The sequence below is a fragment of the Geospiza fortis genome, unplaced genomic scaffold, assembly GCF_000277835.1.
Source record: "Geospiza fortis unplaced genomic scaffold, GeoFor_1.0 scaffold111, whole genome shotgun sequence".
Lineage (NCBI taxonomy): Eukaryota > Metazoa > Chordata > Aves > Passeriformes > Thraupidae > Geospiza > Geospiza fortis.
This window is the reverse complement of record NW_005054321.1, coordinates 1011120-1024371: the sequence shown is the minus strand read 5'-3', so window position 1 is coordinate 1024371 and position 13252 is coordinate 1011120. Positions and strand designations below refer to the sequence as shown.

The 13252-nt window shown below is 35.3% G+C and overlaps 1 protein-coding gene across 1 annotated transcript in view; it reads left to right on the top strand.

Moving 5' to 3' along the window:
- Positions 1 to 13252, top strand: part of CSMD3 (CUB and Sushi multiple domains 3) — a 576871-nt gene that overhangs the window by 216297 nt on the left and 347322 nt on the right. The gene's annotated exons all lie outside the window — the stretch shown is intronic.

Sequence of the window (13252 nt, the reverse complement as noted above, 5' to 3'; positions counted from 1 at the left end):
AATTAAAACACTACATTCTACTGAATGTGATGACTAGATATGCATTTATTCTAATAGTTTGCATACCTAGTGCAACTACAGACACACTTATGTGAGTTTTTAATCTCAGTTTGCATTTACTAATCACTAACTGAAATGGTTTTTTTAATAATAGAACATTCAAAGGCCTGAGATCCCCTAGGAGGAAGAAGGTACTACATTGCTTGGGTCGCATTTGTAGAAATCTACTACTTTGGCAAGGGCTGTATCTTCTGCATAGGCCAGCAAATATGTTGCTGCTTTCATTGATAATATATTTGACAGATGACAGATATTTACTTTTTAAGACAGATACTTAGTTATCAGAATTGTGAATCTGTGACTTTTAAGACCTTGAAATTCTTTTGTCAGTACAGCACAGATGGCTACCTGATTTTGCAAAGGATGCAGGAGTCTCTTCATAGACTGAAATTGCCAGAGTCTCTCAGAAGTCCTTTTTTTTTTTTCCTCCAGGCATAACAAGAAATTAAATTGTACACATCGTCATATAAGTAAATGTTTTTAGTAGATTTTCATACTCCCACGTCTTTTAGCTCCACTTCATCTCATACTGAGATATATTTTCTAAACAGATTATTTTTCACCTTTGCATCTTTGAGATGTCTTTTATTCGCAATTATATACCCACACAATTACAGTGCACAGAATGACATTGACTTTGTTCTAATCAAGTTGTAGAAGAGAAAAAATGTTACATTTTGTTGACCATTTCCAAATTTAAAGACCTTACTTGCAGAATTCCCTCAATGTCAGATTTTAATAACACCACTATTGGCAGTTAGTTCTGATACTCTGTATGGGCTCAGAGAGATAGAATTTTAAAAATTTATTTCAATTTTTTTTTAAATTCAAGTAACATCATATTTCCTTTAAAAAAGTCAATGGAACTAACATTAAATATTAAGACATGGTAGTAATTTACTTCTGGAGTGATCATTAAATAATGCAGTAAAGAGTTGTCTTTTCCATTTTTAGTGATTTAATGGATGCATCTTCTTAATTTCATATTTACCATAAAGAAAAAAACTCTGATATTTTAGGGGCATTCAAAAATTTTAATATCTTTCTGTTTCATTTGCTGCTCTGCATGCACACTCCTCTTTATTGTTCAAAAAAGAGTAAATGATAATACTTTATGTACTACTGACTGTAATTCCAACTCCTCCGCAAAAGACAAGAAAAAAGTACTGAATTACTCTTTATTTCAATTTAGGTAATTCTTAGAAAGCATTTTCTTTATTTGGGTCGCTTTGGTGGAAAGCTCAGGAATTTAGAAATTGAAATGAAATACAAGATTTCAAACAAATAGAAAAAAATAGGAAAATATTATATTGAAACTATAAAATCCATAGGTAATGTGAAAAATTCTGGTTTCTGGAAGGGAAAAGAATCATTTAAACCTCAGTGTGTTTTAGTGATCCTATTTATATAGATAGACAAATATATACATATATACACACACACATATATATATACCCCTATATAAATATATTAGAAAGTATTTTAAATGTATAAAAGTGTATATAATATATTTACATTTTTACCAATATTAATGTGTTTCTGTATATATTATTGTGTATATATGTATAATACACCTACTAAAATATTTCATATGTGTATTCATAAGGAAGTCCACTAAAATTCATGGAAAATTAACTGGGAAAATAAATTTTCTATGGCACCTGAAAATTTCTATTAATTGCAGATAAACTTTAGAGTTTATAGGACCTTCAAAATTTTTCATATTGATTAGGTCAAGACATTAATACATTAACTTACCTATGCTTCATAGCCACCAAACAGTGTAATGTATTGCACTGACAATCTGTTCATGTCAGGATGATAAAACAACTGAAAGAAAAACCTGGAATAAAACACTTGTTTACATATTTAGCAGTGAGATTAATGTTGGAAAATTTTGTTTCCTCTTGGAAAAATTTTGACATGCAAATGTTCCCATAATATACTTGAGCTTTTTATTAAATTATTTATATATTTTATCTGTGAAATTATTTATTATTAATTATGATTAATTATTGAATGCAAGAAGTCATTCAAATTAGTTTATTAATAGTTTTCACCATTATAAGTTTACTGTACGTTAAAGAAAATAAAGCTGACGTGGTCTAACTTTAGAAAATAGCTTTTAAAAGCTAAAATTAATAGGGTCACTGATATCAGATGCATTGGATTTATTTCTGCTGGAAGATTTACTCCCATTTCCTTCTCTTCCTCTTCCCTCACAGCCTTTTAAACTTTTTTTTTTAGTTCCAGAAGGTAATTTTACATTTTGGAGGGATGATTTTCTACCATTAGGGGACACAAACACAAGGAAAGAAATAATTTTGATAAGAAAACAACAGGAAGATGAGGAGAACTAGATAATGAATTAACTGAATATGAGTTTTTTATTTCTACCCTCACACTCAAATTTTCCCATTTACCTTCTAATTTAATGACATAAATTATTACTCAGAAATATCTTTTCTTTCTGTCTCTCTTTCTTCTCTTAACCTAAACTAGGTATTGTATGTTATTTAGTTACTGAGAGCACCTGTATTTGTGAGAGAAATCATATCCTCATGTCCTTGAGGTTATAAAGGTGGAGTAAGTATGTAGTTTTAATTTTAATTTTAAATTAATAAATTGGCTAGGTTTATAGATGTGAAATATAGCTGTTGTGTTCTTTAAATGTTTCTCCCTGGTCTATTATTTGTAAAAATATGAATATGGAAGTGACCTGTGCAAGATATTATGCCAGAAGTCATTTCTTAGTGTTAAATGAGATGCTATGGGTTTTACTCATTCCTAGCATAGATAAAGTGAGGACATATGGTATTACACTTCCGAATTAAGTCTAAGATTATCTAGTTTGAGATGTAAAAGTACCTTTTGCAAAGTACCTCCCAGTAAATAAGGAGTCAAGTCTATTTAATGAAAAGTTAATCTTTTAATGAATGTTATTTCAAATAAGAAATGAAATTTTCTGAACTACCTTTCTAATTCCCAGCTACACTTTCTCCACTTTAGTTCCAGTCAATGGATCTCTTTATACTCTAAAACATTGGCAGCTTTATTTGTGTACTGCATCAGTAGCAGTATGAGAAAGCTGAAGGAATTATTTTTTTTTCCCAATTCACAAGCACCAGGAAATTTTTAAACATACATCTCTGTTCAACAAAGTGTTTTCACTTAAATGCAGCTGAGGCAATAAAACTTGCATACTAGTGAATATTATTCTATGGAATTTGTTAATGTACAAAATCACTAACTAGTACCAAAGAGATTCTCAGTTATATAATTTCTTAGATTTTTATTATGTGAAATTTCAGTACCATTCATTTTAAAAGAAAAGTAAAAGTCCCTGAGAACCATGGCTGTCAAACCTTCTAAGTCTGTCTGAAAAATGTCAGAGCAAACATAGAATAGCAGTGTGAATACTAAAGTGTTTCTAGCACTGATGTTTGTTGTATTGTGTGTTTCTTTCTAATGTACTTGTTTAGTTTTATAGATGACAAAATGTATATTATTTTTGGTCTGGATCCCGGGTCAATTGTTAATACCTTTTCAGAAAATGAAATTTTCTGAGTATGTAGAAGAAAGACAGAGAGCCAAGTGAAGTGGTTAGAGTGGAGAGTGAGGGATTGTGAAAGAAAGATTTTGGTGACAAGATGGGTAGTAATAAGGAGATTGAACCTGAAGTGATTATGAATAATAATTATCACTTCTTATATGATACATACCCTGGTTGAAATCTAGTCTGTGCTAGCTGGATTGAATAGTCAGCCAGGACAAATCTCTTTTCCTAGGTGAACAGGCTGAATTCTCTCAGCTTTTATTCGTAGGAGAGGTTCTTCATCAATCAAATTATGTTGATGGCTCTCCTCTGGACCTTCTGTAAAAGTTCTATGTTCTTCCTGTTCCAAGGGCCCAGATCTGGATGCAGCACTCCAGATGGGATCTCACGAGGGCAGAGTAGAGCGACAGAATGCCTTCCCTAGACCTGCTGCCCATGCTGCTTTTGATGCAGCCCTGGATACCATTGGCCTTCAGGGCTGTGAGCGCACATTGCTGGGTCATGTCCAGCCTCTCATCCACTAGCGCAGCTCGTTCCTTAACAGGGCTGCTCTCAATCCATTCATCTTCCAGGCTGCATTGATCCCTGGAGTTGCCCTGAGCCAGGTACAGCACCTTGTGCTTGGCATTGCTCAATTTAATGAGGTTCTCATAGGCCATTTCTCAGACTTGTCCAGATCTCTATGAATGGCATCCCATCCCTGTGACATGTCAACCACAGCACTTGGCTTCTTGTAGTCTTCAAACTGGCTGAGGGTGCACTCAATGCCTCAGTATATATCACTGATGAAGACACTAAATAGTACTGATTCCCATATGGGCCCCCAAGGGAAACCACTTTTCTATCATGTCTGTCAGAACACTAAACTGTCCAGAACACTACCCTCTGGACACAACTGTCCCAGCAATTTGTTATCCATTGAGCATTTAACCCATAGAATCAATTTCTCTTCACTTTAGACAGAAGGATGTTGTGGGGGACCATGTCCAAGGCTTTGCAGAAGTCCAAATGGATGACGTATATGGCCCTTTGCTGGATGATGTAGTTGGTCCATCATAGAAGGCCACTAGGTTGATTAGAGAGGACTTGCCTTTGGTGAAGCTGTGCTACTGTTCTGAATCACCTCCATGTGCCTCAGCACAGCCTCAGCACAGCTTCTAGGAGGATTCTGTTCCACGGTTTTCATAGTCACAGAGGTGATGCTGACAAGTTGGTAATTCCAAGGATCCTCCGTTCTACCCTTTTTAAACATAGGTAAAATGTTTAGTCATCTGGGACTTTGCCTGGCTGCCATGACTTTTCAAGTATCATGGACAGTGGCTTGGCAACTATATTGGCAAATTCCCTCAGGTGCAGCTCATCAGGTCCCATGGATTTAGGTCTGTTCAGGTGGTCATGAACCTGAATTTCTCTGGCAGTGTAAAGGACTTTGGTCTTCCAGCCCCTGTCTTAAAGCCTATCCACTCAAGAGGTGTGGGAAGAGGATTTACCAATGAAGATTGAGGCAAAAAAAGTTATACTGAGAGCACTCCATGGTCCTCAGGTCCATACTTAGAATGCTTAAAAAAGCACACCTTAGTGCATTTTGACCTAAATACTAGGAAAAGAGTAGAGGACAGAACAGAAAACATGCTGCTGTATAAATCAAACTTGACCTTGACTCCAGTTGTTGCTCTGGCCTCTCTGCATTTCCGAATAATATAGCAAAGTTGAAGAAAGTTCAGCGAAAGCAAAGATATCAAACACGTGGGTGAGTTTTTGATTGAAAAATGATTAATCTATGTAGGATTCTGCAGCTTGGAAAAGGAATATATCTATGGAAGGAGGGGAGATAAATAGACCATAAAGTTATGAATCACAGGGATATTGGAAATATTTATTAGATCTCTTTTGGATGTCAGAATTGAGGCACATGCTTTGTAGTGACTTACACAAAATAATTAAGTTACCGATGGAATAGGGCACCAGGTCTTTTGAGCTCTAATCCAGGGTAGCTAGCAGCTAGGAAACACTTATAGTTCCATTTTTCACAAAGCTGGCAGAATTGCTTGGATAATGCTGGTTTAGTTTATAGTACTACCTTGGTGCACTATGATATATGAAAATGTTTGTGAAGAGAATTCTTAACTTGAAGGGCATATATTCAAATTAAATCTGGCTGACTCAAATTCAAAAGGGAAGAAGTCTATTGACTTTGTGAAAATAAAACAAACGGCTGCTTCTTCTATTTTTCTTCACCTGAATACTTTTCCTTTTCTTCTCAGTTAATATTAAACCTGGGATTAAAAGTCATACCTTTTAATTTCTAACAAATATGTCTAGTGCATTAATGTAACAGGCAGATAGCATACACAGCTGTTTAATTGGTGATATAAGAAGAAAGGATTCTTCATTTGTATACAGCATCGTGTTGGGTAGTTTGGCTATTCATGAAAGATACATAAGGTTTACACGTTTAAATAATATTTTCCCTAGAAAGTTCTCAAACCCATAATTTAAACAAATTAGTGATAAAAATATTAGAGTTTTGAAAGAAATTTCAATTATAATAATCAGACCTTCTGTTTGTTGAAGACATTTGAGCACACTCTTTTGACACTCAGAGCAAACCAGCCAGTAATACTTAAGCCAAGAATCATTCAAATTTCCAATGACACTAGTGGGAAATTATGAATATTAACCAATCTTAAAGAAATTGACAGAATCATAGAATGAATATGATAGAATAATGGAATCATAGAATGGTTTGAGTTTGAAGGGACTTTTTTTTCCAAACCCGTGACATGGGCAGGGACACCTTTCACTTGACCAGGTTGCTCAGTCCCATCTAGTTTGGCCTTGTAATGTTGGAAGGGACCACAGTGGAGTCATCTGGCCCAACTCCCTGCGCAGACAGGATACTCCTAGAGCACACTGCAGAGGATTGTGATCAAATTGTTCTTAAATATAATATATTTATCCGTACACTGCTTGCGGAGAATATCACAGTCATTTTTGAGTGTGTAATTAATATTTAGGTATCCCATGGTCTTTGTACAGAAGCAAAATGTCTTTGTACTCAGCTTTGTACTCACCTTTTCTAGAATTAATGTACTCACTTTTTCTAGAATTAATGTGATAAGATTTTTTGGGTTTTTTTGTTTGTTAGTTTTGGGTTTTTTTTGTTGTTGTTGTTTCTTTGTTGTCTGGGTTAGTTATTATTTCCTGGGGAAACAAAGATACTGCTGAAAACTCTCATTAAGTTCTATCCAGCAACTTTTTCTTACATGTGAAGAAATTGCTTTGGAACTGTATGGAACCTCTCAGAAACTCTTGCCTCTGTAGAGATGGTCATACCATTTAATTTAGGTAAAATAAATATCAAGCTGCTGTAAAACTGCTGACAGTTCTGAAAGTGGCCAAATTCTAAGATGCCTTTCAACTTCAACCATTCTGATGAAGTCTGAAATGTTCAGATACAGTGAGCAATCAGCCATCTCAAAATTTGACATTTTTATGTTCTATCAGTTAAGAAGTGTAAGAAGTATCCAAAAACTGCTGCAACTTCTGAAAAAAATCACAGAATCACAGCATTGTTAGGGTGGAAGGTTAGGGTGGAGATTATCCAGTCCAACCCTTCTGCCAAAGCTGGGTCACTTACAGTAGGTTACACAGGCGCACATCCAGGTGGCTTTTGAGTGTCGCCAGAAAGGGAGAGTCCACAACCTCCTTGGGCAGCCTGTCCAAGTGCTCTTCCACCCTCAAGCTAAAATTCTTCCTCATGTTGATGTGAAACTTCTTGTGGTTAAGTTTATAGCCATTGGCCCTTGTGACAACATCGGCCACCACCAAAAAGAATATGGCAACATCTTCTTGACACCTGCCTTTGAGATATTTACATGTATTGATGAGATTCCCTCTCACCTTCCTCCTTCTCCAGTCTCTCCTTATAAGAGGAATGCTCCAGGCCTCTCATCATCTATTTTGCTCTCCACTGCACCCGCTCCAGTTGGTTCTTGTCTTTCTTGCGCTGAAGAGCCCAGATGTGGACACAACACTCCACATGTAGCTGCACTAGGACCAGGTAGAGGGGGAGGATTACCTCTCTCAATCTGCTGATCACATTCTTCCTGTTGAATGGCAGCACAGCCTGCAGGTGTATCAGTCACTCCCCCCAATTTCATATCATCAGCAAACTTGCTGAGGGTACATTCAATCCCTTCATCCAGGCCATTGAAAAACAAGTTGAAGATTGGACCCAATATTGATCTCTGGGATTCATCACTGAGTACAGGCTTCCAAGTAGATTCTGCTCTGCTGATCATGACTCTCTGAGCTCTGCCATTCAGCCTGTTCTTGATCCATCTGACTGCCCATTCATCTAACACACATTTCCTGAGTTTACCTTCTAGGATGTTATGTAAGATAGTGTCAAATTACCGTGCTTTTAGATTTGCCAATATATTTTTTCCTGTAGAAGTTATCTTTGTGAGCATTTCTCTGTGCAACATAAAAGTGAGGATAGATACTTGCAGTATCCAAGCTTTTATGGATATTAGGACCAATTTTGGCTATTGAACAAGAACACTATAATTTTTATCATTGTATTGCTGTGCAAAATTGCCTGAAATGCTCACTAAGGCAATGCATATGTAATTCTTCTTAAAGTTATTTTGAAATTTTAGTGTGTAAGCATTTACCTTAGGACATCTTGAAATTATTGTCTAATGGATCGCTGGGGTCCTCTCACAGGGAAGATTTTCCTCAGGCAAGGCTCTTGTTTTGCACTGGATGCCACTTCTTGAATTAAAAGTTCACTTACTGCGCACTTGATGCTGACAGCACAATGTTCTGCAGGAATAGCTTTATCTCTGTAAAATCTAAGTGGATTTTGAAACAGTTTTTATACTCAAAAACCTTTTTCCTTGCCAGAGAATCGTCTTCATCTCACTTAGGACCTGACCTTTCTTTAAAAGTATTATTTTTTAGTCTATCCTGACCTTTTAGATAAAACCAAAACATCAAAGACAGTACAGTTTTGTTTATAAATCATTCAACTTTGCTTTGCTTTATAATTAACATTTATTCTTCTTAGAGATTACCTTTATTTATTCAGAGTGAGAAATAAGGGGAAAATAACACTTCTTGTTGAATTTAATGTATTGCTTTGTTCTTAGGCATTGTATTTTTCACAGTGAATAAGAGACAAGCACAGGCCAACAGCACCCTGAAGGCTGGCGAGCTCAGGGATCAGGGTTGAGGCCGGCAGTGCAGGGATTTTCAGCCAGTGCTGGCCCGCAGCCAGGGAGTAGAGCAGGCTTTGGGCGCATCTGGAGGCAGAACAAACCCTGGGCATTGGACATCGCCATGGAAAAGGGGACAGGCCAAGGCCAGGCAGGGAGATTAGCCCCATGGCTAGGTAGAGCAGGGATAAGGGAAAAGGGGGACAAGCACTTCTGTGGCATCACTGTGGCAGAGACTCATGGCTTCAGCCGTGGGGCCCTACACCCATAGGCATGGGTGGGGAGAGGCCCTGGCAGGGCTACCAATCCTGTTTGGGCTGATCAGAGCCCTCAGAGTCCCGACAATCATTGGAGAGTACTTCAGTGGGGTAGGGTACATAGAAAATTGTTCGGTATACAGAACTTCAGATCAGAAATTAGTTGGGTTGTAATGCACTTGTGTAACATTATGTTAGCCAGAGAATCTTGTTGTAGCCAAAGGGAATACAATTTATTGTTATTCTAATTAATGTTATTATGATCTGATAGTCTGAATTATCAAATATAGAAAAGCATCAAGGATAATAATACACTTATAAAAGTTAAGAACTGCCTTTCTACCTCCCCCTCTATTTCTTTTGTCTTATTTTTACCCTTTTCCCTGTGCTCCTGGCTGGACAATTTGACAAATTGAGAGCATCCAAGGACCTGTTAGGAGGTTTGACACCTCTGGACATGAAGAAGTGAACTTCCTCTTCAGTCTTGGAGTTGAATGATTCAATTTTTGTATATTTTCTTAACATAGTCTGCTTGTTTCTCATTGTTCTTTACGAAAATCTGAAAGTTGCGCATTAGCCTCCCTCAGCCTAAGTATGTTGCTTGCTATGCAAGACCTATGTAATTTATCAGATCATTACTGTATGCAGTAGTATCAAAGTACAACACTTCTAAAATGCCACCAGCTCAAGAAATATTCACTTGATACCTATGAATTATCAAAAATAGTGAAAACAAGCTCAGGCCAAGACAAGCCTGCATGATGTCAACATAAATTCTGTGGCCATGTATTACTAATAGCAAAATTGTACTTACTAGGCTGTAGTCTCTATTAATTTTGTGTGACAAAGGTAAGGTAAACAATGGAAAAAAATATGCTGAAGTATTAAGATTTGTATTCAAGATACCTTTTCTGCAACCTTGTCTTTAGCGTTTGCCAAGTAAATGAACAAACTTTCTAAGAATTTTATATAATTTCTAACAAGCACTAATCAGTTTAGAAACATACAATAATTAAAAATATATTAAATAGATTAGCTATTAAAATAATCTTCTCTGTAATGAAAGTTACTATATTGGATAATTTATTATTTTAAATTAGTTTAGCAATCTCTAGCAATAAGTTTAAGTCAACTAGATTCTTGATGCCTCATATGGGATTTAGAATAGAAAATCTTGGCATTAGTCTGCTTAGGGCAAATATTAGACACTCAAGAGCAATGGTACAAAGATTTTTGCTATTGAGAATAACTCAAAGAGATTATTACTGGGTTTAAGATTCATTATTTTCCCATGTATCTGAACTCCATCGAAAATATTAAAACTATGACTGAGTGTCAATCATATGAATATATAATTTGAGCTTTAGCAAGTATTGCTCTATCTGAAACTGTATATTTGATTTATAAATACCACTCTGCTTGCTTATGAATGAACACCTATGTCTTGGCAAGAAATGGAATGAACACCTATATCTTGGTAAGAAAAGACAGGTGTCTGCTAAGGAAGGCAGAAGCCTCCCTTGAAATGGAGCATGTAAACCCCCTCCCTCTGCATTATTATAATTTTATAAGAGGAATAACAGTTCTTCATTAGGGAAAAAAATAAAAATAAAATAACAATGCAGTAATACAAAATTGACAGAGTCAAATATGACCTGACACCCTGTTGGTCAGGGTGTTGATAGCAGTCCCATTAAATGGTGGCTGCAGTCCTCCTGGAGTGACAGATGTGGTTCTGTTGGAGCAGTGATCCTGTAGAAGGGTGTAGTTTTCCTCTGAAGGTCCAGTGGTGGTGTAGATGGGCCTGGTCTTCCTCTGGGAATCCAGTGGAAAAGAAAACTGCTTCTCTGGGAATCCAGTGGAAAACAAAGCTGCTTCTCTGGGAATCCAGAGGAGGAAAGGCTGCCTGTGGTGTTCCTAATGTCAGATTCTATCCAGGTAGGAATGCTTAGCTCCTCCCCATGGGCAGAACATCTCATAATGGAATGATAATTTTATCAGTCATGCAGTGAGACTCAGTGGCCCCAAAGACATTTGTCAGAGGGAGAATTGGTTGTGGAAGAGATAAAGAAAATGGCTTAATTAACAGAAGATAACTGCCCACCTCTAACAGATGGCAATAGAATACACACCCCCATTTGCAAATTAAGACAACGTATCAGGCAACTAACATTAATATTAAAAGGAATGTGAGAATTTAATTTTGTTGAAAAGAAATGAGAGCACCACAATATCATGGCATATCCATGATGACACAAGAAACAGAATTCAAAGTCAGAACCTTTAAATTTTAAATTTATCTTTTTGTTAAGTGATTGCCATATACATTTTAATGAACATAGTCTGTATAGTAATTATTCTTTCGGATTTGCTTATTTGATCTTATCCTATCCTTGAAAAAGGGAAATAACATTCTTGCACTATGATTCACAGAATCAAATTAGAAAGAAAATAAATATGTAAGACAATATTCATAAGGCTTTTTACTTGACAAATACAATAAAGCTACTCTTTTTAAGGCCAATAGATGTGAGTGTTTTCTGTTCCCAGTATTATATTGCTCATTTCATAGATTCCTACAATATTATTGAGAGTCTTGAAGAATTTTTAAATTGTATTGTTTGGGGAGTTTATTGTATGATTATGTTTGATTTTACAGATCTATGTTACATTGATATATATATAAATATCTTTTGAAAAGAAAACTCTGTATGAATATATGAAAATAATTATTTTTTATTTTGAATAACTGCTTTCTCATTTACTAGCATTAATTTGTGTTAAGTTTTGGTTTTGTTTTTTTTTGTTTTTTCTTTTTCTTAAAAGTGGCAGGCCTTTTAAAAAGTACTTTCTCACTTTAAGTGAACCAACTGAAATAACATTATCCGTATGTAGGTTTATGTTGGTCATTTTCATATTTTTTTCTATTCAACAAACATATATTGCTGTAATAAATTCTATTATTTGGACAAATATATATGTTAAAAAATATAGTAACTCTGTCTATGTCCTGATTTTCGTAGCAAGGAAATAAATAATGTTAGAGATGTCTGGCATTTTGCCTGAATTTTCAGATTTCCAAATGTAATCATTTTGATAAAATTAAGATGCAAAATTTACCATATTTTCAATATCTGCTTAAAAAATGTAAAGTGATCTTAAATTCACTGAGGCACGTGGAAGACCACTGAGACATGCATTTATGTATACTGAAGTATGACATACCTTCTGTGTCTCTGAAAATTTCTGGGTGATACTTAATTGTCACTTTCAGAGTGTTTTGGTATATGTCTTACTGTAGCAATTGATTAAATTTACCTAAACAATAGAGAAAAATAGAAAAAAGATATAACAATAAGGAGGTTGAGAAAAGAAAGCAGAAAAAAAGGCAAGCTTAAAAAACAATCGTAAGAGAATGTAGAAATGCAAAAAGGTATTGGTACATACCAAAAGGAAATAAAAATGAAATTTTGACTCTATCCCACAAATGTGGACAACATCAAAACAAAAGGAACCAAAAGGATTTCTTTAAACTTCTGGTTAGATAGCTTTTGGAGTTTTTTCTATTTGTATAAGTCATTGCCTGTTTGAACTAAAGTCTAGAAATTTGTTTTGAACCCTTTTTCAGTCATGTATTTCTTTGCAGCCACAGTTTTATTGTACTTCTGTAAAACCACAGTTTCATTTCTTTTCTAAAGAGCTGTGAGGTAAAAAAAGATTTTGTCAGAAGAAAATTTTATGGCAGCCATTAATACTGACTGTATGTTCTAAAATCCATGTTTATGTATCTGTTTCCTTTATTTTCTATTACAATTTGTTCCTGAGAACAGGCAAAGATACTAGAAATTTATGAAGAATAAAATAAGTGATTTTTAAAAATAGTATGTCTGGAATGACATATGCTCAAAGAGTCAAATAAGCTTCTATATCTACGTAAACTTGAAAATTCCTTTAACAGATCCAGAATATATTCTTCTAATTGGGTTTCTAACTCTACTGGAAATTTTTTGTAAGCATCAGATATTTAATGACAGAGAACATCAAAGAGAACAGTTAATTAAGATAGGAAAAAAACCCCTCATCTTCTTAATAGGATGCTGGGGTCACTCCAAAATTAGTTAAGTATAGGAAGGTTTTAAGTGAGGAAGCTAAATAAG